Here is a 27,700-nt window from a genome sequence, read left to right on the forward strand (position 1 = left end):
TGGTATTTAATGCTGTTCAGGAACAAAGAAAAATTTAAGGCTGTGTGTTGTATTATTTATACTGAAAACTCTTCCCAGTAGAATACCAAAGTAGAATGATTAATAATGGAATGTCATTGAATATTATAAACTTCTTTACCATAGAACCTAGTCAACATTTGAATAGTTTTCTCTGTATTCACAGAAAAGGATATAGGAAATATAGGGAAAATAGGAAACATATTGTAAAACACGATGAATGTGAAAGTAGAAAACACTCCATTCTTGAAACAAAACAAGAAAGCTAAATATTTTTCTACCAACAGAGCTATAATACAGATGGCAAAAACAAGGTAAATATTTCTTTTCAATAAATCACTCAAAAACGCTCAAAGGAGGAATGACAGAAGTTACAGACTACAGATTCCCAGTCTGGATGTTATTCACTGAAAATAATTTTTTTCTCTAAAGGGGGAAGGGAGTGAGAGTTTCACCTTTTACTTGTCTCAAAGAGAGTTTTCCGGCTGGGGTGTGGTGGCTCATGCCTGTAATCCCAGCACTTTGGGAGACTGAGGTAGGAGGATCACTTGAGCCCGGGAGTTTGAGACCAGCCTGGGCAGCATGACAAAACCCCATCTCTACAAAAAGTACAAAAATTAGCTGGGCGTGGTGGCACTCTCCTGTAGTCCCAGCTTCTCAGGAGGCTGAGGTGGGAGGATTGCTTGAACCTGGGAGGCAGAGGTTGCAGTAAGTTGAGATTGCCCGCTGTACTTCAACCTGAGCAACTGGGCAAGACTTTGTCTTAAAAAATAAAATAAAATTATATCCCTGGCCTCTTTCCTTAAAATGACTGATTTCCTGTTTTGCTTTTGGTTTATTCAACCAAGAACTAGCACTGTTTTGTGCATATATCTTTATATACATGAACAGCTATGCTTACTAATTCTTTTTTTTTTTTTTTTTTGGTAGGTTTAAAAGGTATATCACAGCAGCAAGAAAAAACTGTGGTATTCTCTAGTATTCCTAGTTTCAGAGTTCTTAACTTTTTTATTCTAACACATCTGCAGCATGTGATTTGCCACCTTAGCAACAATAGTGACACATTTTAGCAGGACAGCAGAGTCAACTTCAGGACAAACACTTCTGGAAGGCAATTGCCAAGTATGAGGCTGATAGTGGCAGTGGAGAGCCTCAAATTTTGATAAAATCGCTTTGAGAACTTTCACAAATCATTGCCCAATGTCATTTCAATGAGCTAATTTGATTACTAAAGAACTTATTGGGCATTCAGGAAAGCCTACAGTAGATGTCTGACTTATCCCTGTTCTCTGGTTAGTTTGTCATGTTAAATCCTTCATATATTGTATTCTTTGGTGAGGGATTACAGTTGAAAATGCAAGTTAAGAAAAGAAGAAAGTAAATAGTATGAAGGGTTTAAAATTAAAATAACACTAGAGAAAAATTATTAATAGGAATCAGGTGTAACTCCTGAGTCCTGGCCATTTAGAATTCTTATGTTGTATAGTATATTGTTCAAATCCTTGTAAGCATTAGTTTGTCTATATCAGCAGGCTGTTTTGTGTTTTATAAATCACATGTATATTTGTATCAGTATTGGGAAACTACTGACTTGAAATTATTAAGCATTGCAATGCAGACATTAGCTTTGCTTCTTCTGACTTATTATGGTCTTATAGATTATATAGCTAGCTGCTAAATGTCATGACAGTAAAGCATCGTCCCTTCTGTAAACAGAGTTGTTTGGAACGAAGGTAAACATCTGATCGGTGCTGGGCTGAAGAACCCTTTCTTCAGGAAGGTCAGAATAAGAGATGAAGTAGTCCAGCTCATTTTTCTAGTTTTCTATCCTAGGAAGTTTAAATGAATGGCATGTGAACGTTAGGATTTTAAATCTAGGACTGACAAAAGAGATTTCTCTTTGAATGCCAATTGTATGGTTTCTTAGAGGCAGCCTTGAGGACTATACTGAACAGTGTGGAGAGTTCTGTTTACTATTTCTCATCTAATCTTAAATAAATATCACTGTTATTTCTAATACATCTAACATTTATTGTGCATTTACCATGTACCAAGGTCTGCATTCTGTGCTTTACATTGTCTATCGTTTGATTTTCACAGTCTGTATGTATTTATTTTCCTATTTTGAGAATGACTAAATTGATCTTTTAAAAGCTCCAAGACATGTATTTAGCAAGTAGCAAGGAAAATGAAAGATTGTATACTTTCAAAGGAAAGAGAAATTTACAAATAATAGGAAAACTTTACTAATAACCAATAAAGAAGTCAAATTGTACTCAGGATACTGGAGAAGCTGATGCTGTTCTCTTGACAACATGAAAGTCATAGGAAGAGTAGCATACTCAAAACCTTTTTTTTCTTTCACAAATCAAGTATTTGATCCCTAATCTTTTACCTTAGTGTCTATATTTTGGCTTACAGCATAAAAACTTACCTTCAAACATTCTGCAACTATTTATTTATTTATTTATTTATTTATTTAAGACAGAGTCTTACTCTGTCATCAGGCTAGAGTGCAGTGGCACGATCTTGGCTCACTGCAACCTCTGCCTCCCGGGTTCAAGTGATTCTCCTGTCTCAGCCTCCCGAGTAGCTGGGATTTCAGGTGCCCATCACCACGCCTGGCTAATTTTTGTATTTTTAGTGGAGACAGGGTTTCACCATGTTGACCAGGCTGGTCTCGAACTCCTGACCTTGTGATCTGCCTGCCTCTGCAACCATTTATTAAGAATCCACCTGATAGCATGTGCTGCACTAGAAGCTAAGGATGCAGCGGTGAGAAAGAAAAGGTGTTGTTGCCTTTGCAGTTTAGCAAAGCAGACATTAAATTAGCAATTACTATGTATTGTGAGTGGAAAACACAGGGGAGGATGAGAAGACACATGAAGAGTATGTGGTTTTAGTTCAAATGATCTGAAAAGAGCTTTACTTTTAAGATGCTAGTTACAGAATACCTAGGACTTAAATGTTTGATGGTGTGATAATAAATGTCCTAGGGAAGGGGAATATCGTGAATGAAGGCCTGGAGATGAGAGATTAATGGAGTCAATGATGACTCCCAGATTTCAGGTGAGCACACATCATTGTCATTGCAAAAATATTAAGTTAGTTAATTTAACTCTCATATATCATCCAAGGAAGGATGATGAGAGTTGAGATTCAGCAAGTAAGCAGGACTCACGTTATTAAGGAGATTTTAAGCAACCTTATTCAACAAATATATACTGTGTGCCTATTATGTGCTACAGCAGCAAAGAAAGAAAAACCAGTTTAAAAGTGTGTGTTCTTATAGAGCATGTGTTCCAATAGATGACAGAGAATAAAAAAAAATAGGTGAAGTCAGTTCTACTACTTTTGAAAATGCATATTTTTTTCTAAAGTCATATATGCACACACACACACATACACGCGCACACACACACATGCACACACACGGCAAAAATTTGGAATAAAGCTATGCATGTATCAAAGAAACTCATTCCAAGCTGAAAGAACAGGCAGTGTGAAGAACTTCTCCTAACATATGTATTATTAAAATCTAGTTCTTTTGCATTTTTGATAGCACAATTGATTATAAAGGAACTATTTTGCACGAAAGTAGGCGATTTCATTAAGTGCAGTAAATGTTTTATACAGATCTGATATGATTAAACATAATGGAAAATGTGAGTGTTACCCTTTACCTGTGATAGCTTCAGTTCATGCCTATTGTACAAGTCTAATTATTAGTGGTCTCTATTGCTTTCAAAAATGTTCAAGTTTGTACAAAGATTAAATTATTACACTTAACATTATAGTTTCCTAGTATGAAATCATTCAAAGCCTTGTAGAATATAGCTGACTTGTAGTGTGTTGCCACTGAATACTCTTTCATAACATAGATAAACAACAAAGGAAGCAGAGGAAAATGTACAATTATTACCAAAATAATGTGTTTTGAAAAAGTATCTACTATATATTGAACTACACACACACATGCATATGCACACACACACACAAACATGCCCCAATGCAACTTCTGCTGCAACTGGGAAAACTGGACTTTATTTTGCAGCTTCAAGGGACAAGAGGAGCATTTATAGTACTGCATTTTGGGATGAATCATAAATGGTTGAACAAATAATAAATTGATCCAGAAATTCAGAAATTGAGTTTTGCTTTTTTCTTTATTCAGTGTTTCTCCTGTGAATTGATGATCACAAACAGAACAGAAGAGGTGGCAAATTTATGAACACTTTGTTTATAGGTCTTTAGACACGGAGTTTATTCACTGCCGTCGTCTCAAAACCCTCCCACATTCTACTGCAATTTGTCTCCCTAAGTACAGTCTATCTGTTTCTAATGTAATTTACTTACTCACATATTAATTGCATGAAAAAGTGCCTACCTAATTGGGACAACCAGATGTAATGCTAAGCAGTCTTTTCTCAGTTGAGATAGAGTCCCCACTTGCTGAGACTTATCCTGTGTTCTTTGGGGAATTCCCTTGTGTAGCTTCAAGAATGTATATTATTCACAAATCTCAACTTCTTATCTGTCCTGTGTTTTGTATATCTTTCATTTGGAGTGATGACTTGATTACTTTATATTTACCAGTGAAAATACTCCCAAGTGTGGTAGATTATATGTCTTTGTGAAGCCTTCACCACAAATGACGAAATCTGTTTTAGTGCACTATAGTTCCCTTCTAATCCACTGTACTAAAAAAATACAGAAGAAACAGGGTTTAATAACATGTATGCTAGAAAATGCTCCTATTGGCTGGGCGCGGTGGCTCAAGCCTGTAATCCCAGCACTTTGGGAGGCCGAGACAGGCGGATCATGAGGTCAGAAGATCGAGACCATCCTGGCTAACACGGTGAAACCCTGTCTCTACTAAAAAATACAAAAAACTAGCTGGGCGAGGTGGCGGGCGCCTGTAGTCCCAGCTACTCGGGAGGCTGAGACAGGAGAATGGCGGGAATCCGGGAGGCGGAGCTTGCAGTGAGCTGAGATCCGGCCACTGCACTCCAGCCTGGGCGACTGAGCGAGACTCTGTCTCAAAAAAAAAAAAAAAAAAAAAAAAAGAAAGAAAAGAAAATGCTCCTATTAATCTTGGCAAGCTCATTTTCTCTGTGATTTTTGATAAATATATTGGTAAGACAGAAGAAATAAGCATGTGTTATTTTTGTATAATATGAAGTTGTCACTAAAAGCAGGTCTTCAATTTTGCGAAGGGAAAGAGAACTCATTAAAATGATAAAAGTAGAACAGTTATTATCTTCAACAAGAATGTTCACGCTGACACTAATGCTTAGCCTACATACACTGAGAGAATCTGAGAGAATGTATATGTGTGTATGTTTATGTATAAAACCCTGTCCAAATGGGTATTGTTTTCTAAATTATAGTTTATAGTTCAAACAGTTTACCATTAATTCTGATTAATCTTGACCAAAACACTTGAAAACTTATCAATAATATGGTAAGGCCAATATTGCATTCATTAGACTATTAGATTTATCTTCCAAAATCTTTTTTTATTTAGTTCAGTGATTTTTCAAGTTTCTGTTATTTGCATTTTATCTTCAAAAATGTTTTTATATACAATCTGAATGGGTACCACTAGTTTACTTAATGTTTTTCTTTTAATCAATCTTAAATGAACCACTTTTTCATAGATTTGTCCTAAATATTAACATCAATTTAGTCATTAGTATATTGTACCAGTTATATTTTCTATGTATATGTAAAATTAAAATGTGATTATTAAAATAAATATGATTATTAAGATTAAAGGTGTTCACCAATGTCCTATGAAGAATTCTTTCATGTACCACTGAGAAAATAAAAGGGTTTTAGGAAATGTAATGAGTAATTATGGATTGTTTTAGTTTTAGTACATGTGATGTTGAAATGATACATCATCACTTCTATGTAACTGATTAGAAAGATATGATAATTCCTTTTAACTGAAACACATTTACCATTTTAGTGAGTTCAAGGAAATACAATCAAATGTAAGATCATGTTATTGTGTGACTCAAGAAACCAAAGAAGCACATCCACGAGCAATGTTTTTCACATTAAGAAAGCAAACAACATTAATGAGCTCAATAGAGCACAAAATAGAAAAGCTCATTAAATCTACACGTCATTTCCTATCCAACAGTTTTATTGGGTTATATATTTGAATATCTACAGACATAAAGAGTACATTGTACAAGAGAAGTTGATAACTTATGGGTTTGTGACTATTTTTCTTTATTACACACCTACATAAACACAGTCAATAAGATATCTCCATTCTGCACATAGAATTGAAGAACAAAAAATTATAGCATACTCAGTGTCTCCAGAATTAGACCTCTGGAAACCATAATATCTGAAATAATACTTAATGGCATTGAGAAAAAAGTGGGAGTCATGTGAGTCTTCTGAAGATTGTTTAAAGCGTTACTTAACAATAATCAATTTCTAGGATTATAAGAACAAAATTTTTTTTGCTAACTTAAAATTTTCTTATCAGATAAATTCATGCTTGCAAAAATAAGACTCAAAAAAAAATTCTCAGGGGAAAATGTTTTTTTTAAAATAACCAGTAATTATGCCAGGAGCAGTGGCTCACCCCTGTAATCCCAACACTTTGAGAGGCTGAGGCAGGTGGATCACCTGAGGTCAGGAGTTCGAGATCAGCCTGGCCAACATGGTGAACCCCTGTCTCTACTAAAAATACAAAAATTAACCAGGCATGGTGGCAGGCATCTGCAATCCCAGCTACTCAGGAGGCTGAGGCAGAAGAATCTCTTGAACCTGGGAGGCAGAGGTTGCAGTGAGCCCAGATTATGCCACTGCACTCCAGCTTGGACAACAAGATTGAAACTTCGTCCCAAAGAAGAAAAAAATACCAATAATCAACCAATATGCAATAGCTTCATGAAGGCCCAAATTCCAGAATTTTTCAACTCATTAAAATAATGCTTCCACAAGGTTTACAAATGTAAACCACTGACACTTCATTCCAATCTGTCCATTGCCTTAAGTTGCATGAAATTAAAAATCGCCTTAAGAAATGAAGAAGAGAGATCAGAGAAGTGCTCGTAGAAGCATTTCAAATTCATAAAAGATTAGATTAGTCAATCACAGCAAAATGATTAAGATAAACTTATGAACCTCTGCAATAAGAAGTCATATGACAATGAAAATATTAATTTCATTGAGGGTCATTTTCTGCCAGACAACATGGAATTGTCAAGATTGCTTTAAAAATACAATTTCAAGTGTGGTCCTCTGTTACAGAGAGGTAAATGTTATGGATGCATAGTGCCATTTTCAGTTGCCATGGATTTGAAATAGTTAAAAACAATCTTTATTGATGTGACAGAAGGAAATAAAAGAATAGACATCTAGATATTCACTACCGCATAAAGTTGATTTTTAACCACGTAATCTCAACATTCCACAGGGATAGAGTACTAAAAATTATACCTCATCTCAGTCCATCTCAACTGCTCAAGTAAAGGCCTATTACTTCTTCATAGTGTTCTGTATGCTAAGTCTAATATTAAAAAGTGTATTGTTGTAAATTCTAATTCAGCATATCCTTTTCATTTGCGGAGATAGATAGGAACAAGGAGGATGTGGCGGTTTTTGTAGTTCTTCGTTGCAATAAAACTCTACTATTATTTTAAAATGATGTAGTTATTATTCTCCTCAATACTTAGCATATGTATCTTATCTTTTCTAGTAAATAGAGAAGAAATATTCTTCACTTCAAAGAACCTCACTGCAGCTTTAATCTGACTGTAAAATACACAGACAAAATAAATAGAAAATTGGACACAACTATCATGATGGGTTCATCTAACTTCTACATGAGATTGTCTACATCCTGTTTATTTTTAAATGAGACAAGATATAATTAGTGATTAAAAGAGTAAGCAAGTGTCATTGTTTGCATAGATATTTCTAAGACTATGACAAAACAACCACATACATTTGCAAGAACTTTTATTGACTACGTCAAGTCAAATGATAAGAACTGTTACACATTCCCAATGAGTTTTTGTATTAACTTTAGTTTGTTCTAAAATGAAAAGCAATAAAACGAAAATTATGTGAACAAATATTTTCAAAAGATAAATACTAATGGATTTGTCATGGTTTCTCCGGCTTGACATTGAGTATTTATTTCTCACATACAATTGCTTAGTTAAACATCAAGACCACTCAAGTTGAGTGTGTAAGATAAACACAAAACGGAAGCAAGAGATAACTAAAATTACAATTTTCCCTTAGGGATTTCAGTTAGTAATTTTTGAATTCAAAATAATCAAGTCAAATCTACATTCCATGCCATTGCTCTAAAGATTTTAATTATCTCAGTATGATAGAAAATGGAATAATGTTTAACTTTATCATTAAGACAAGAGCATTTTATTATAAAATGGCTACTTTCAAATATCCCCATTCAAAATTATTCAAAAGCTTCTAATTTGAAATTAGCAGGATAGATAAGCACGAAGACTTTTCAAAAGCTAATCTTTTATTCTTTCATCACCCAATCTATAGTTTTTTACAAAGGGAAAGAAAGATTATAATTTTTCTTTAATTATGGCCATCCTGCTTATAATAATGACATTAATTTTGTGCTTCAGAGCTAGACTTACTGTCTTCATTGCTAAGAATTAAAAAAAAAAAAAAAAAACTAGCATGTTTATGATCACATAATTATAGGATTCCAAAGTGGGAAGAGGGCTAATTATCCAGGCCAACTTCTACCTTTCCTAGATGAAAGGATGCAAACAAATTTTATATGTAAGCACTAATTTAGGTTATATTTAAAGTATCTCTGCCTTGGTTTTTGACTTCTATGTCTTTTTCTAAACTTTGCATACTCCCAGAGAGCCCAGTTGTTCAGGCGTTCTTTGTTCTCTCTTGTGAGCTGGTTTTCATCTCTCTTTTGGGGGACATGAGCCTGTAGATTATCTCAGCCTGTTTTCTAGGTACTTCTTAAAGCCTAGCACAATTCTTGTCTTCAAGCTGACAGAAATATTTTTTGAAGCATAATGAAAAATTACAAGAATTTATTGAAGGTGGAGTGAGAGGACATGGAGAAGAAAGAAAAAGCTGGAAGGGAAGAAGAATTCATCACCTGAATCATGGTGTTTTCACAAGAAAACAGAGTGGCTTCATTTACCACCAAAATCTTTTGAATATCTACATCTTTTTAGTGTTTCAGTATTATTTAAACTTTAAACATTTTGAGAATTCACTCTGAATAGGATAATTATTGGAATCCAGAAGGATGAACCAACTATGCTGTAGGATAGTGGGACAGGCAGTTAGAAAATTTATATTTGCCAAAGGAAAGAAAATAAAATGAAAGGCAGAAGTCAGCTGCTCTGACAGGGAAAATAATAATAGACAATGCTTGTCCTGCCCCAGCACTGTTCTAAGTGCAATAAATAAATAAATAAATATATATAAACACCCATATATATAACAATTATATACATGATATATAATTATATATTATATACATATATGATTATATTATATATATCCCTATATGGAAGTTATTTAATCTTTGTAACAAGTCTGCGAGATAGCTAAGAGGAGTTCATAGAGTGGAAGTAGTACACATTTCATTTCATTTAATTCAGCTCTTGAACAAGTTATGATAGTACATAGACATTTATATCTGTACTGATTAAATGTTTCTTTTTTTAAAATAAGAGGCTGACTTCCTAGTTCTTAGAATAAAGAAAATAAGTAAAATTAAACATCAAAAATATTCATCATATTTGATGGAGCAATCATCAACATCTGGCATTTAGTGTGTGTCTTAGATATTATTTTTTAAACTTTCCATTCATTGTTTTTCCGCCATTGCCTTCATATTATTTCTTAAAGTACTGGGGTGGAAGGTTTTCTGGTAGCACTGCTTAGTTACTGCTTAGAAATTAGATTTATTCTCCTGAGTAAACTATAGACAAGACTTATTTTTAACTATCCAAGATGCAACCACATAATCCAGAAATCTAGTGTTGTTGAATATAAAAGAATATAAAAACCTACATTTACAAACAATCAAATCTACTTTCTAAGTAGAAAACTAATGTGCCTTGAAGAGTTCTTCAATATCCATTTAAACACTTCTAAGAAAGTGAAGTTATTTACTTGTTATTTTTCTCAAGCTTGACTTTCTTAAATTTCTCTCAAATAGCAGTTGAACGGACACACTTGGAGACTTCAGATTTGTTCTAGGCTAGTCTACTCTTGGCCTTGCAACTGTTGAATCAATAGATTGATACTTGAGTAAATACATTTAGCACCAGTTTGACATGTTAGGTCACTGTTAACAATAAATTAAGCTTAAATACAAATTTTAAGGGAGAAAATCAGAAAATGTTTAAAGAAGACCAGTTTCAAAGAGAAGGTGAAAAGGAAGAGGATGAAGGAAACTATATAAACTTTTTTCTATGAATAATTAGCATGATACTTAAGTAATAATACTCCAAGAAGAATTCCATAGTCATTGCCTGATACATATACTATATCTCTGAAGCCATTGCTTTACCAGAATTCTAGAGTATGGGTCAGGATTTGTAATTTTAACTTTTAAAATCAAACTCTGTATAAGTAAATTACATACTATAATGAAGTCTTTCTCTCATACTTATTTTTGGTATTGCAAATTCTGAATCTTACTCTTTCTTTCCTCCCTCTCCTGCTCCTGACTCCTCTTTGTTTAGTTTTCTTCTTTTCTTGAACACTTAGATTCGAAAGCCATTAGGTCAGGGTTAGGTGGGCATCCACGTCTGGTTGGGTGACTGGGAGCTGTGATGGCCCAGAATTAAGAGACCCCAGGCAAAATGGAAAACAGGTTCACATGGGAGAGCCACCTGGCATGGAGTCAGAGCTGAGTGAGGCAGAAGGAATTCCGTGTAGAGGGTGATCTAGTGCAAGTCATATGAAGACAACAGATTGAGAGAGATATCAATATTCAGGCCAGACTCAGTGAGATTGTCAATGTCTGAGCTGGTTGAGTAGGGCCTTCATACCAGGAGTTTCTGAGCATGATGTGTTAAGTAGAACAGCTATGAAAGAGACCTCATGGTGTGATAATGGCAAATTATTTACATCAGAGCAATTGATCAAATAGGTACAGATATTAAGAATAATGAAAGAAGGTTTCTCATTTGCAAACAGTGAAAGGGAAAATCCAGAATAAATCTCCTGGTGTTGAATTAGAATATTCATGATTTTAGTAAACAAGAATAGATATACAAATAAATAAATGTTCAACTTGTATGTCTCTGTGTGTGTACACATAAATATATTCCTTAGCTCTGTTCGGTCAGAGAGCCTAGAATTAGTGATATCTCAATAACTAGGAGCACAGCTAGCCCACTTATCTTGGTTTCTAAACATGTCTGATTCTTGGGGAAATGGCTGCTTCTCGACTAGAGAAGAGAAAAGACAAAATAAGTCTGGAAACACTTGAGATAGAAAGTAAAAATGTGCTTAAAACACAGACACGTGACAAAAAAACAACAAAAAAATGGAGTATGTCTTAAAGAACTAGAGAAACCTGGGACAGTTTGTATATCAAAGCAAAGAGTGGGAATAATACGTTTTAATTCTTTGAATAAAATAGAAATCCATGAATCCATATTTATGCTTAATAAGTAAATTGAAAGCTTCAATTTTAAATGAGAACATTTACATTATTTCAAAAAGTTAATTCACAAGTGAAAATCCTCACAAAAACCTTCTTAGTCAGGTGACCAAAGTGAATATAACCAATAATGGGACAAATCATGTCATGAACCACCTAGTAAGATGGGATGAAAAGAAAACAGCAGGGGCACACCCAAGATGGCAGAATAGGAACAGCTTCAGCCTCCAGCTCCCAGCGTGAGTGACACAGAAGACGGGTGATTTCTGCATTTTCAACTGAGGTACTGGGTTCATCTCACTGGGGCGTGTCGTGTCAGACAGTTGCCACTGGTCCACGGGTGCAGCCTGACCAGCAAGAGCTGAAGCAGAGCGAGGCGTAGCCTCACCTGGGAAGCACAAGGGGGAAGGGAATTCCCTTTCCTAGATAAAGGAAATCGAGACAGACAACACCTGGAAAATTGGGTAATTCCCACCCTAATACTGCACTTCACCAACGGTCTTTGTAAACGGCACACCAGGGGATTATATCCCACACCTGGCCCAGAGGGTCCCAGGCCCATGGAGCCTCCCTCATTGCTAGCACAGCAGTCTGAGATCTAACTGCAAGGCCACAGTGAGGCTGGGGGAGGGGCGCCTGCCATTGCTGAGGCTTAAGTAGGTAAACAAAGCCCCTGGGAAGCTCGAATTGGGTGGAGCCCACCACAGCTCAAGGAGGCCGGCCTACCTCTGTAGACTCCTCCTCTGGGGACAGGGCATAGCTAAACAGAAAGCAGCAGAAACCTCGGCAGAGGTAAATGCCCGTCTGACAGCCTTGAAGAGAGCAGTGGATCTCCCAGCACGGAGGTTGAGATCTGAGAACGGACAGACTGCCTGCTCAAGTGGGTTCCTGACCCCTGAGTAGCCTAACTGGGAGACATCCCCTACTAGGTGCAGACACCTCACACCTCACACTGTGAGGTACACCCCTGAGACGAAGCTTCCAGAGTGAGAATCAGACAGCAACACTCGCTGTTCAGCAATATTCTATCTTCTGCGGTCTCTGCTGCTGATACCCAGGCAAACAGGGTCTGGAGTGGATCTCAAGAAAACTCCAACAGACCTACAGCTGAGGGTCCTGACTGTTAGAAGGAAAACTAACAAACAGAAAGGACACTCACACAAAACCCCATCAGTACGTCACCGTCATCAAAGACCAAAGGCAGAAAAAACCACAAAGATGAGGAAAAAGCAGTGCAGAAGAACTGAAAATTCAAAAAATCAGAGCGCATCTCCCCCTGCAAAGGAACGCAGCTCATTGCCAGCAACGAAACAAAGATGGACGGAGAATGACTTTGACGAGTCAAGAGAAGAAGACTTCGGTCGATCAAACTTCTCAGAGCTAAAGGAGGAACTACGTAACCAGCGCAAAGAAACTAAAAACCTTGAAAAAAGATTTGATGAATGGCTAACTAGAATAACCAATGTAGAGAAGTCCTTAGAAGAACTGATAGAGATGAAAACCATAACATGAGAACTATGTGACAAACACACAAGCTACAGTAACCGACTCGATCAACTGGAAGAAAGAGTATCAGTGACTGAAGATCAAATGAATGAAATGAACCAAGAAGAGAAGTGAAGTGTAAAGAAAAAAGAGTAAAAAGAAATGAACAAAGCCTCCAGAAATACGGGATTATGTGAAAGAGACCAAATCTACGTCTGATTGGAGTGCCTGAAAGTGATGGGGATAATGGAACCAAATTGGAAATCACTCTGCAGGATATCATCCAGGAGAACTTCCCCAACCTAGTAAGGCAGGCCAACATTGAAATTCAGGAAATACAGAGAACGCCACAAAGATACTCCTCGAGAAGAGCAACTCCAAGACACATAATTGTCAGATTCACCAAAGTTGAAATGAAGGAAAAAATGTAAAGGGCAGCCAGAGAGAAAGGCCGAGTGACACACAAAGGGAAGCGCATCAGACTAACAGCAGATCTCTTGGCAGAAACTCTCCAAGCCAGAAGAGAGTGGGGGCCAATATTCAACATTCTTAAAGAAAAGAATTTTCAAGCCAGAATTTCATATCCAGGCAAATTAAGTTTCATAAGTGAAGGAGAAATAAAATTCTTTACAGACAAGCAAATGCTTAGAGATTTTGTCACCACCAGGCCCGCCCTACAAGAGATCCTGAAGGAAGCACTAAACATGGAAAGGAACAACAGGTACCAGCCATTGCAAAAACATGTCAAAATGTAAAGTCCATCGATGCTAGGAAGAAACTGCATCAACTAATGAGCAAAATAACCAGCTAATTCATAATGACAGGATCAAGTTCACACATAACAATATTAACCTTAAATATAAATGGACTAAATGGTCCAATTAAAAGACACAGACTGGCAAATTGGATAAAGAGTCAAGACCCATCAGTCTGCTGTATTCAGGAGACCCATCTCACATGCAGAGACACACATAGGCTCAAAATAAAGGGATGGAGGAAGATCTACCAAGCAAATGGAAAACAAAAAACAGCAAGGGTTTCCATTGTAGTCTCTGATAAAACAGACTTTAAACCATCAAAGATCAAAAGAGACAAAGAAGGCCATTACATAATGGTAAAGGGATCAATTCATTAGGAAGAGCTAACTATCCTAAATATATATGCACCCAATACAGGAGAACCCAGATTCATAAAACAAGTCCTGAGAGACTTACAAAGAGACTTAGACTCCCATACAATAATAATGGGAGACTTTAACAACCCACTGTCAACATTAGACAGATCAATGAGACAGAAAGTTACAAGGATATCCAGGAATTGAACTCAACTCTGCACCAAGTGGACCTAATAGACATCTACAGAACTCTCCACCCCAAATCAACAGAATATACATTCTTCTCTGCACCACATCACACTTATTCCAAAATTGACCACATAGTTGGAAGTAAAGCACTCCTCAGCAAATGTAAAAGAACAGAAATTACAACAAACTGTCTCTCAAACCACAGTGCAATCAAACTGGAACTCAGGACTAAGAAACACAATAAAAACCGCTCAACTACATGGAAACTGAATAACCTGCTCCTGAATGACTACTGGGTACATAATGAAATGAAGGCAGAAATAAAGATTTTCTTTGAACTAAGACACAACATACCAGAATCTCTGGGACACATTTAAAGCAGTGTGTAGAGGGAAATTTATAGCACTAAATGCCCAAAAGAGAAAGTAGGAAAGATCTATAATTGACACCCTCACATCACGATTAAAAGAACTAGACAAGCAAGAGCAAACACATTCAAAAGCTAGCAGAAGGCAAGAAATAACTAAGATCAGAGCAGAACTGAAGGAGAGAGAGACACAAAAACCCCTCCAAAAAATCAATGAATCCAGGAGATGGTTTTTTGAAAAGATCAACAAAATTGATAGACCACTAGCAAGACTAATAAAGAAGAAAAGAGAGAAGAATCAAATAGACACAATAAAAAATGATAAAGGGAATATCACCACCGACCCTACAGAAATACAAACTACTGTCAGAGAATACTACAAACACCTCTATGCAAATAAACTAGAAAACCTGGAAGAATTGGATAATTTCCTGGACACTTACACTCTCCGAAGACTAAACCAGGAAGTTGAATTCCTGAATAGACCAATAGCAGAGCTCCAAAATTGAGGCAATAATTAATAGCCTACCAACCAAAGAAAGTACAGGACCAGATGGATTCACAGCTGAATTCTACCAGAGGTACAGGGAGGAGTTGGTACCATTCCTTATGAAACTATTCCAATCAATAGAAAAAGTGGGAATCCTCCCCACCTCATTTTATGAGGCCAACATCATCCTGATACCAAAGCCTGACAGACATACAACAAAAAAAGAGAATTTTAGACCAATATCCCTGATGAACATCGTTGTAAAAATCCTCAATAAAATTTGGCAAACCAAATCCAGTAGCACATCAAAAAACTTATCCACCATGATCAAGTGGCCTTCATCCCTGGGATGCAAGGCTGGGTCAACATACACAAATCAATAACCGTAATCCAGCATATAAACAGACCAGAGACAAAAACCACATGTTTATCTTAATAGATGCAGAAAAGGTCTTTGACAAAATTCAACAGCCCTTCATGCTAAAAACTCTTAACAAACTAGGTATTGATGCAATGTATCTCAAAATAATAAGAGCTATTTATGACAAGCCCACAGCCAATATCATACTGAATGGGCAAAAACTGGAAGCATTCCCTTTGAAAACTGGCACAAGACAGGGGTGCCCTCTCTCACCACTCCTATTCAACATAGTGTTGGAAGTTCTGGCTGGGGCCATCAGGCAAGAGAAAGAAATAAAGGGTATTCAATTAGGAAAAGAAGAAGTCAAATTGTCCCTGTTTGCAGATGACATGATTGTGTATTTAGAAAACCCCGTTGTCTCAGCCCAAAATCTCCTTAAGCTGATAAGCAACTTCAGCAAAGTCTCAGGATACAAAATCAATGTGCAAAAATCACAAGCATTCTTGTACACCAGTAACAGACAAACAGAGAGCCAAATCATGAATGAACTCCCATTCGCAATAGCTGCAAAGAGAATAAAATACCTAGGAATCCAACTTACAAGGGATGTAAAGGACCTCTTCAAGGAGAACTACAAACCACTGCTCAGTGAAATAAAAGAGGACACAGACAAATGAAAGAACATACCTTGCTCATGGATAGGAAGTATCAATATCGTGAAAATGGCCATACTGCCCAAGGTAATTTATAGATTCAATGCCATCCCCATTAAGCTACCAATGACTTTCTTCACACAATTGGAAAAAAATGCTCTAAAGTTCATATGGAACCAAAAAAGAGCCTGCATTGCCAAGACAATCCTAAGCCAAAAGAACAAAGCTGGAGGCATCACGCTACCTGACTTCAAACTATACTACAAGGCTACAGTAACCAAAACAGCATGGTACTGGTACCAAAACACAGATATAGACCAATGGAACAGAACAGAGCCCTCAGAAATAATACCACACATCTACAGCCATCTGATCTTTGACAAATCTGAGAAAAACAAGAAATGGGGAAAGGATTCCCTATTTAATAAATGGTGTTGGGAAAATTGGCTAGCCATAAGTAGAAAGCTGAAACTGGATCCTTTCCTTATTTCTTATACGAAAATTAATTCAAGATGGATTAGAGACTTAAATGTTAGACCTAATACCATAAAAACCCTAGAAGGGAACCTAGGCAATACCAATCAGGACATAGGCATGGGCAAGGACTTCATGTCTAAAACACCAAAAGCAATGGCAACAAAAGCCACAATTGACAAATGGGATCTCATTAAACTAAAGAGCTTCTGCACAGCAAAAGAAACTACCATCAGAGTGAACAGGCAACCTACAGAATGGGAGAAAATTTTTGCAATCTACTCATCTGACAAAGGGCTAATATCCAGAACCTACAAAGAACTCAAACAAATTTACAAGAAAAAATCAACCCCATCAAAAAGCGGGCAAAGGATATGAATAGACACTTCTCAAAAGAAGACATTCGTACAGCCAACAGACGCATGAAAAACTGCTCATCCCTTACTTGCCATCAGAGAAATGCAAATCAAAACCACAATGAGATACCATCTCACACCAGTTAGAATGGCAATCATTAGCGGATCACGAGGTCAGGAGATCGAGACCATCCTGGCTAACACGGTGAAACCCCGTCTCTACTAAAAATACAAAAACTAGCCGGGCGATGTGGCGGGCGCCTGTAGTCTCAGCTACTCGGGAGGCTGAGGCAGGAGAATGGCGTGAACCCAGGAGGCGGAGCTTGCAGTGAGCTGAGATCTGGCCACTGCACTCCAGTCCTGGCGACAGAGCGAGACTCCGCCTCAAAAAAAAAAAAAAAAAAAATCAGGAAACAACAGGTGCTGGAGAGGATGTGGAGAATAGGAACACTTTTACACTGTTGGTGGGACTGTAAACTAGTTCAACCATTATGGAAAACAGTATGGCGACTCCTCAAGGATCTAGAACTAGAAATACCATTTGACCCAGCCGTCCCATTACTGGGGATATACTGAAAAGATTATAAGTCATGCTGCTATAAAGACACATGCACGCGTATGTTTATTGTGGCACTATTCACAATAGCAAAGTCTTGGAATCAACCCAAACATCCATCAGTGACAGACTGGATTAAGAAAATGTGGCACATATACACCATGGAATACTATGTAGCCATTAAAAAGATGAGTTTGTGTCCTTTATAGGGACATGGATGCAGCTGGAAACCATCATTCTCAGCAAACTATCACAAGAACAGAAAACCAAATACTGCATGTTCTCACTCATAGGTGGGAACTGAACAATAAGATCACTTGGACATAGGAAGAGGAACTTCACACACCGGGTCCTATTGTGGAGAGGGGGTAGTGGGGAGGGATAGCATTAGGAGATATACCTAATGTAAATGATGAGTTAATGGGTGCAGCCCACCAACATGGCACATGTATACATATGTAACAAACCTGCACGTTGTGCACATGTACCCTAGAACTTAAAGTATAATAATAATAATAAAAAAAGGAAAAAGCTCCTCTTCTTTGATATTCCTGATAATGATGAGTAGCCTCAATGCACTTGTGAGAAAACATCATTAAGCCAAATGAGAGATATTCTACAAAATACCTCACTTGTAACTTATAAATTATCAGGATGATGGAAATCAGAAAAAGAACGAGAAACTGTTTCAGAATGAAAGTGCCTACAGGGACATGACAAGGAATCACACATGTGAATGTGAACAGGACTTTCTTTTTTATTTTAACTACATAGTTAACATTATTGACACATTTGATGGAAATTCAAAGGATCTTCCGATAATTTGATGACAGTAATTTATCAATGTCAATTTCCTGATTTGATTAATGCATTACAGTTATATAGGAGAATGTTGTTATGGGACATATATACTAAAGTATCAAGGAATGAGGAGGCAACAGATTAGACACTTATTCTGAAATGGTTCAGAATACAAGTTATTTTTAATTTACTTGCACTTTTTAGATTAAAAATTATTTCAAATTAAAATGTATATTGTTTAAATCCAGTAAGTGACACATGGTATCATTGCACACACTTACTTTTCATTTTCTCATTAAAAGCCAGTTTGAGCCCGGCGTGGTAGTGTGTGCCTGTAGTCCCAACTACTTAGGAGGCTGAGGCGCGAGAATGACTTGAGCCCAGCAGATTGAGGCAAGTCTGAGTAATAGTGAGACCCCATTTGGATTTAGTTTTTATGTTTAAGGGTTATTTGTCTCTTTTTCTGTGACCTTTCTCTTTCAAGTTTTGTTTTATTTTCTTACCAGCCTTTGGCCTTTTTCTTCATCTATTTTCCTATTAGATATATTGGTGCATTTTCTGTGATACATTTGCTATAATCATTTCCTAGTTTGTCTTTGGACGTTATTTTTAGACATTTATTAAACTTGTATTTAGTAGTATTTATCAATATTTTGACTTTCTGACTTTGAATTTTAGGTAATTTTGGACAGTATCAATTTTCTAGTTGTAAGAAAATTTACTTAGGCTTTTCTTTATGTACTTACATGATTTTGGTTTTTGTATTTATATTTCTGATAAATCTTTAAGTTACTGTGACGTATCAGATATGAACACAATTTTATTTTTTCTGAAAATAGATGTTCAGCTTTCCTCAGTATCATTTATTATAAGCTCATACTTTTGCACTGATTTCAAACATCACTTTTATCATCCAGAATAATTTAATATATGTCTAGATCTCCTTTCTCATCTTCTGTTCTGTTGCAACAGTACAGTTATGTATTCCTGAGTCAACACCTCACAGTGTTTAGTTATAAGGATTCATTGTTTTAATATTATGGGACTGGACCTCTCTGATATTTCTTTTTCTTTTATAAATTAGTCTTACTTGCTTATTAATATTTTTTCATATGGACTTCTGAATTAAATAATGTAGCTCTAGAAAAAACATACTGGTTTTTTATTAAAATGATGTCAGATTTACAAGTTAAGTTAGAGCTTTATCATTTTATACTACTAAGTCTTCATATCTTAGAACATGGTATGCCTTTCCATTTACTTAAGTTCACTTTCGTGTCTTTCGATGATTAGGTTTCCTTCATGTAAATTTTAGAAATACTTTGCTGAGGCCTCAGTATTTGATGTTTTTATTGCTCTTGTAAATGAATTATTCTCTTTCAATGTATCTTCTTACTAGTTATTGTCTCAATAAGTGCAGAATCTTAATGTCTGTGTATTAATTCTATAAATTGTTATTAAATATTAACTACATTCCCTTTCAGCAGGTTTCTTTTTCTTATTGCTTGCTTTAGGCTTTTCATATAAATTATATCATTTTGTCAATAGAGATCATTTTATTTCTATATTCCAAAATATTATTTAAATTATTGCTTTCTCTTATCTAATTGCATTGGCTAATGGGAGACACTCCTCTGTATATCTCTTAGGCTCATACTCATCTTACCGATTGTGCTGCAAATGCATAGTCTTGACAGCTCATTACCTCGGCTTTCTCTTGGGACCTTTTTTGTGTTGCAGAAAGCAACTTGGAAAGATGGAAGTATCTTTTCCGAGGACAAAGAGTAGGCTTGCTTATCATTGCTATAAAAGTAGCCTATTCCCAAAGCAGCTCAGTTTTTCTTGCATACCTGCTGTGTACACAGCATTCATCTGGTCCACCCATGTCACCCTTCACCCCACTGTAAACTCAGAGGGCAAGGGGAATGGGTGCACTCATCATATCATGCAGGTTTCTGTGCTATAGTGACAAAATTCTCTGTCTTTAAATCAGAAGTCACGTATCTTTTCCCAACGTCCATGAAACAGACGCATATTAGCTTTTAAGTAGTATAAAATCAGATCTCAGACCCAATAGTTCTTTCCTCCAATGCAGTTTCAGATACTAGCAGTCCCACAGACCATTTTATTTTACTGATTTTACTGGGAAAGCCTCATTAAGTATGATTTTTAACTGTTGTGTTGTACACATACACACAAACACAAACACAAATTAATCATATTATGGAATTATCTGCTGTCCATGTTCTTGAGCCTTTTTAAAACTCAGAATGTGCACTTTATTATACCTTTCAGAATCCGTGGCATTAATAATAAATTTTATTTTATTAGAATTAATACAATAAATGACATTAAAATATTTCCTCGTTGAAGAAGCATTCTTGCATTTCTGAAGTACATTCCATTTGGTATGCTGTATCGCTTTTAAATGTACTGCTGAATTCTGTTTGCTAATATTTTATTTATGATTGTTGCATAGGTATTCATGAGTGAAATTGGTCTTTAGCTTTATTTTTAGTACAATCTTTATCAGGCTTTAGTACCTTTAAAGACAGAGAAAATCACTTCATATAATGCAGAAAAATGTTTTAGACCTTTATAGAATATAGTGACTAAAAGTAAAGGTGGTAAGATTCGGAGAGTAAATTGTGAATAAAAAGATGAGACTTTGGAATATGCCTACTAAAACCGCATAATGTAACATCCCTTATTCAGAAATTTTTGTTAAAAATAGAAGTCACATCTCTCTAATTTAGGGCAGAAGTATATTTTAAAAGTTATTTCTTGAGATCATCCTAATATCTAAGATAATATAAGTTGAAATAATTGTCCCTGTGGACTGAAAAATGAGTCTTTGAGGCAGAAATCAGTACCATTTAAAAGCAAAATGCCAGTCCAAGGGCTGTGGCTCATGCCCTGTAATCCCATCACTTTAGGGAGGCCAAGGCAGGAGGATTGCTTGAGCCCAGGATTTCAAGACCATCCTGGGCAGTATCTCTAGATTCCAACCTCTGTAGATCCCATCTCTACAAAACAAACAAACAAAACTGAAATAATACTAATAAAAGTACCTTAGACTTCAGGTCCTCAGGTTATTTTGTCAGAGCTAATATTGGGGTACCCATATAGCTTACACTTAGCATTCTATAAAAGCTCCATTTTTTACCAATTATTAATTATTTTCCAGATTAAAGAAAATGCCACAACTATATTTAAAACCTGCTTTCTATTTCCCTCCTATAGTTTCATCTCCCTTTTGTCCTGGATGTTTCTACTCTTCTGATGTTGTGAGTGCATTCTTCCCTGTTTTCACCTACTCTGTAACATGGCTTTACCGCAATCCTTCAAACCTTCCATTATGTCACAGCAGCTCATGACTCCTCCTCAGCCAAATCCCCTACACTCTCTATTCTTTCTGCGAACAGCTCGTTCACCTTATTGCTCTAACAATTCCCTGCCTCCGCTTTGAGTACATTGTTCTCCCACTAGAACTTTTCGGTAGAGGTACTCAGCATGATTAGTACGGACTGTTGTCCTCCTGACTTCTCAATGCACTTTACAGGCCACTCCCACTCCTTCCGAAAACGGCTAGCTCTGAAGTTCGTGTCCTCAAACCCTATCATCTGCTGTCCCTCTGCACTGTAGTCATTGATTCTCAATATTTCATTCCCTAAAAATGTTAATTTTGGCTGGGTACGGTGACTAACGTCTGTAATCCTAGCACTTTGGGAGGCTGTCCAGGAGGGGAGAACACCTGAGGTCAGGAGTTCAAGACCAGCCTGGCCAACATGGTGGAACCTTGTCTCTACTGAAAATACAATAATTAGCTGGACATGGTGGCAGACACCTGTAACCCCAGCTACTGGGGAGGTTGAAGCAGGAGAATAGCTTGAACTCGGGAGGCAGAGGTTGCAGTGAGCCGAAATCACATCAGTGCACTCCAGCTGGGCAACAAAAGCAAACAAAATTCAGTCTGAAAATAAAAAGAAAGACAGAAAATAAAATGTTAATGTCTATTTTATTTTATATTTTTACTTTTTCAAATTAAAAAATATATTTGTACAAATTTGGGGTGTACACAAGCAATTTTGTTTTATATATATAATGATCAATTATCAAATCAGGGATGTTTACTATAATCCCCACTGGAGTACAATACATTTTTGTTAAGTATAGTCATCCTACTCTGCTATCAAACATCGAGTTTATTCCCTTGATCTTACTTTATGTTTGTAGCCTTAAACCCACTTCTCCGCTTGTCTGCTAACCAACTCAGTCTTTACAGTCTCTGTTATCTATTTTTCCCCCTATCTCCATGTGTTCAAATTTTTTAGCTTCCACATATCGGTGAGAATATGTGATAGCCCTTTTGCACGTGTTTTTTTTCACTTAACATCATGATCTCCAATTCCGTCCAAGTTGCTGTGAATTGCATGATTTCTTTTATTGTGACTAAATAGTATTCCATTGACATATGCGCCACGTTTTCTTTATTTATTCACACATTGATGAACACTTAGGTTGATTCCCTTTAACATTGCTCCAATCATAACTTTTGATGAAAATTTGATAATCTATCTGCTACCCAAGGCGACTTTGAGTTTCTCAACTTCCTTAATTTTTCTCCTGACAACTCACTAACTCCCTAATTTGCCCCCAGCATTATATCCTAGAGTAATTTCATTACCAAAAACCTCATCTGATGCAATTCCAAGCACTGTGTTCCCAGTCTACCACTTTATAAGTTTTGAACACAACTCCAAATTGCTTCAATCTGTTAGGATTTCTAGTAAAATCATTCCTATTGAAGTTTCTTTGTTTCATCCCATGCATGCCCTCATTTTCTTTCCTTCCTTTTAGTCCAGTTTTCAGTCTATTTTGGTCACTCGTTTGCATACACAATCAACCACCTTGCTTCTCTCACCCTTTTTAATAGTGGCCTAGAAACACCCCACCCTGGCTAAGTCCAACCTACCACCTCTGGAAGTGACTTGAATTGCCTATGCAACTGAAGGAACAACAAGGAATAAAATCATGTGGTCTCATTTCAAATTTCTGGTTACTTACCTTAATTGGTCTCTCAGTAGCCTAGCAATCCTACAACATTTCCTTAGTTTTTACATTTTCCCATTTTCCTAGATGGATTTTTCACACCTTGTCTTTACAGGAATACTTAACACCCCATATCTTTTTCTCATTTTTAGCTACTGACCTAGTTTCTTGTTTTATTGTGAAAAGAAATAGAAGATCATTTTTCAAATACCCTCAAAGCACATACCTCCACTTACTTTTATCTGCACCCACCTACTCTATCTTTCTCTGTGCTATTATGAATGAACTGTCTGCAGCCTTTCATAGACAGATGTGGCTGCCTCTTCCCTTGTGAACTAAATCCTGCCCATTTTTATGTCCTCAATTATTTTACTTCAGCAGCTCTGTATTGTCACCTGTCTGGTCAGTTTCTTCCTCACTTCTTGATTGCTCTTATTATAATAAAACTACAATGTAACATCTTACTTATTTTTAAAAATCCCTTGATTCAATATTTCCCTCCAGTTAGTCCCTCCTTCATTCTTTTTTTTTTTTTTTTTTTTTATTATACTTTAAGTTCTAGGGTGCATGTGCATAACGTGCAGGTTTGTTACATATGTATACTTGTGCCATGTTGGTGTGCTGCACCCATCAACTCGTCAGCACCCATCAATTTGTCATTTATATCAGGTATAACTCCCAATGCAATCCCTCCTCCCTCCCCCCTCGCCATGATAGGCCCCGATGTGTGACGTTCCCCTTCCCGAGTCCAAGTGATGTCATTGTTCAGTTCCCACCTATGAGTGAGAACATGCGGTGTTTGGTTTTCTGTTCTTGTGATAGTTTGCTAAGAATGATGGTTTCCAGCTGCACATTCTTAACTCTTAAGAGCAAAGTTACTTAAAATAATTCTCTTTCTTTTTTTTTTTTTTTAATACTTTATGTTCTAGGGTACATGTGCACAACGTGCAGGTTTGTTACATATGTATACATGTGCCATATTGGTGTGTTGCACCCATTAACTCGTCATTTACATTAGGTATATCTCCTAATGCTATCCCTCCCCAATCTCCCAACCCCACAACAGGCCCTGGAATGTAATGTTCCCCTTCCTGTGTCCAAGTGTTTTCTATACTCACTGTCCCAAATTATATTTTCCTTGTCTCATTAACCTAGTCAAAACAAGCTTTTGTCCCCAGCAATGCACAAAAACAATCTCATCAATGACAACTATTTGTTTCTCTAAATTCAGTCTTACTTGACTTGTCAGTAATATTTGATAGTCTTGATCATTTTATTCGTCTGGAATCATTTTCCTGACTTGACTTCCAGGATGCCCCATCCCCTGGCTTTACTCCTGCCACACTGGCTGCTACTTCGTGTTTTCCTTGCTGGTTTCTCCTCATCTCAGTTATTAAGAAGTTTTAGAATGCCCTGTCTGGGCTCAGGACTTGGATCCTTCTCCATCGAAACTTCAATCCTCTTTGATCTCATTCAGTTGCATTGCTTTAAACATCATGTGTACACTGCTGCTTCCTCTATCAGGCAGAATTCAAAGAAGACTGCATCAAACATGCAATGAGTTAGGAGATAATAGATCTCCCTACATGCTGCTCCTGTAATCATTCCCAATCACAGTTAATGACAATTCTATTCTTTGCGTTGCTCACACCAAAATACTTGCAGTATTTATTGAATTCACTCATTTTCTCACTTCTCATATTCCATGTAGGAACAAATATTGTCAGTTCTACCTTCACAGTCTCTCCATAATATAAACACATCTCTTTATCTCCACTGTTACCACCCTAAGACAAGCTACTACTATCACTTGCCTGAGTCACTATGGTGGTTACTAATTAATCTCTCTTGTCTTCCTTCTATTAATTGCCCTCCTTCTTAACACCAGTGTGATAACTAAATTTCAAGTCAAATTATGCCATGCTGTGCTTACAATTTTTAAATAGCTTTCAATTTCTCTTCTAAAATGTCTTTGCTTTGGTGCGCAAGACTAAATGACATCGTATTTCACTTATCCCTCTGAAATTTTCTTCTTTTATATAAACTTCTGTTTTCAAGAACCATTATTGTTGATTCATTGAGAGATAGTCCATTTGTTTTTAACTGCTGTAGAGTAGATATTTTGTGAATATGCTTCATTACAGTTACCCATTTTCACAACTGGGATTTACATATTTCCAAATTTGTATCACAAATTATCAATATATTAGACTCTTCACTTTTTGAGGTATAATCATGGAAATGTATCTTACTAACTTTAAACACTGCTTTCAATTTTCGTAGGTGAAAAATTTCATTTTCCAGCCTTTTGTGAAATATGCAACAGATCCCATTACTTTCTGGTAACTTCAAACTGCTCTGGCCAATGTAAAGCTTTATACCCATATCCAGTTCAAAACTGGTAGTGTATCTACTTACTTTTGGCACTGCAGCAAATAAACATATTCTCAGTGGCTTTAAAGGACATACATCATTATCTTACAGCTTTAAAGGTCAAACTCCATATGGACTCTCTGCTTCCTCTGCTCTGGTTTTATAAGGTCAAAATCAAGGCATCAGCTGGCCATGGATTTTTTCTGGAGGCTCTAGGAGAGAATCCACTTCTGACATCACTCAGTTGTTGGCAGGATTCACCTCCTTACAACTGTTGTGCTGAGGTCCTGGTTTCCTTGCTGAAGACTCTTCTAGCTTTTTAAGGCCACCTGCATCTCTCATGACACTGCCCCTTCCATCTTCAAACCAGCAGCAGCATTTCAGGTCCTTTACACACTTCAAATGTCCCTGTCTTCCCCTTATGAAACATGTCTTCTCTAGCTGGAGAAAGTTATCTGTTTTCAAAGACTCACATGATTAGATTTGGTCCACCAAGGTAATCCATGATAATCTGCCTATTCCAACATCTGTGACCTTAATTTCTGCAAAAACCCCTTCACTATGCCATGTAACATATTCACAGGTTCCAGGAGCTGGGTGTGGATTCTTTAGGAGGGTCTGTCATTCTCCTTACCACAGTCTTCCCTATATTGCCCAAAGGTTCATGTCTCTTCCAAATGCAAAATATCCCAAGATCTCAAAGTTCTCATCCCATTATTGCATCAACTCAAAGTCTAAACTCCCATTTAAATTCATAAATTCAAAAGTCTCAAATCTCACCACCTAAATTATTGAAATCAGTGGAAAGTGAGAATGTGAATATAATCTGTCCTGGAGCACAATTCCTCTTCATCATGGACTCATCATTCTAAAAAACAAGTTACCTTCTATCAAAACATGTCCTGATTTAATTTCTATTTTAAAAATATAATTGAATGCCACAATAAAGCTCAGACCCTCATGGCTGTGAGCCCTATTAACTCATCAGCAATTCTAGTGCTCTGAGAGAAACAATACATTGAAAAGGGTACTGGGAGACAAATACCCAGGGGTCGCTTGTATTTCTTCCTATATCTTGCAGTAGAGGCACTTTCATCCTTTGTTCCAGAGTATCTTTTCATGGATATTTGTACGTTCAACAGGTATGGAAGACACAGATAGTTTCTTTCTCTGAAGTAGAAAGCAGATTTGTTATCCAATGTAATATGTATATATGTAATGTCTCCATCCACTTGGGCAGATTTGCCCACACCCCTTTACAAAAGAACAGGGTTTCTTTATCTTGGGGCTCTTCAACTGTAATAAAATCTCACAGTGTATACAGCATCCTCCTGAACCTGGCTTACCGTCACCTTCCTGGAACTTGGGGCAAGGGTAGGTTGGCAAGGAGAACCTAAGTGAATCTGAAGCTCATGCTGCCAGCTAGACTTTGTATTATAAAGTGCTGTTTTACTGACTAAGGAGTCGTGTATGTTTTGACAGCAAACTAACAATAGCTTGTAAGCAAATTCAAATCTCAGACCCTTGCACTTCTTGTCAAATTTGACAGGGAGTTTGGATGCTTTCAGAGACAAGACTTTCTAGAATAGATGGACAAGAGCCATTTGTGAGCTTGGTGAGGGAATATGAGAAGGTGACCCAGGATCCTTTAGTAGAATCCTGCCCATGTGATGAACAAGGGATGGCAAGAGGTAAACACCACTGGCCTGCCTATCAAAGGACTGTTTAGAGGTTGAGGGGTGAGAGATG

This window comes from Trachypithecus francoisi, unplaced genomic scaffold, assembly GCF_009764315.1.
Source record: "Trachypithecus francoisi isolate TF-2019V2 unplaced genomic scaffold, Tfra_2.0 Lachesis_group1, whole genome shotgun sequence".
Classification (NCBI taxonomy): Eukaryota; Metazoa; Chordata; class Mammalia; order Primates; family Cercopithecidae; genus Trachypithecus; species Trachypithecus francoisi.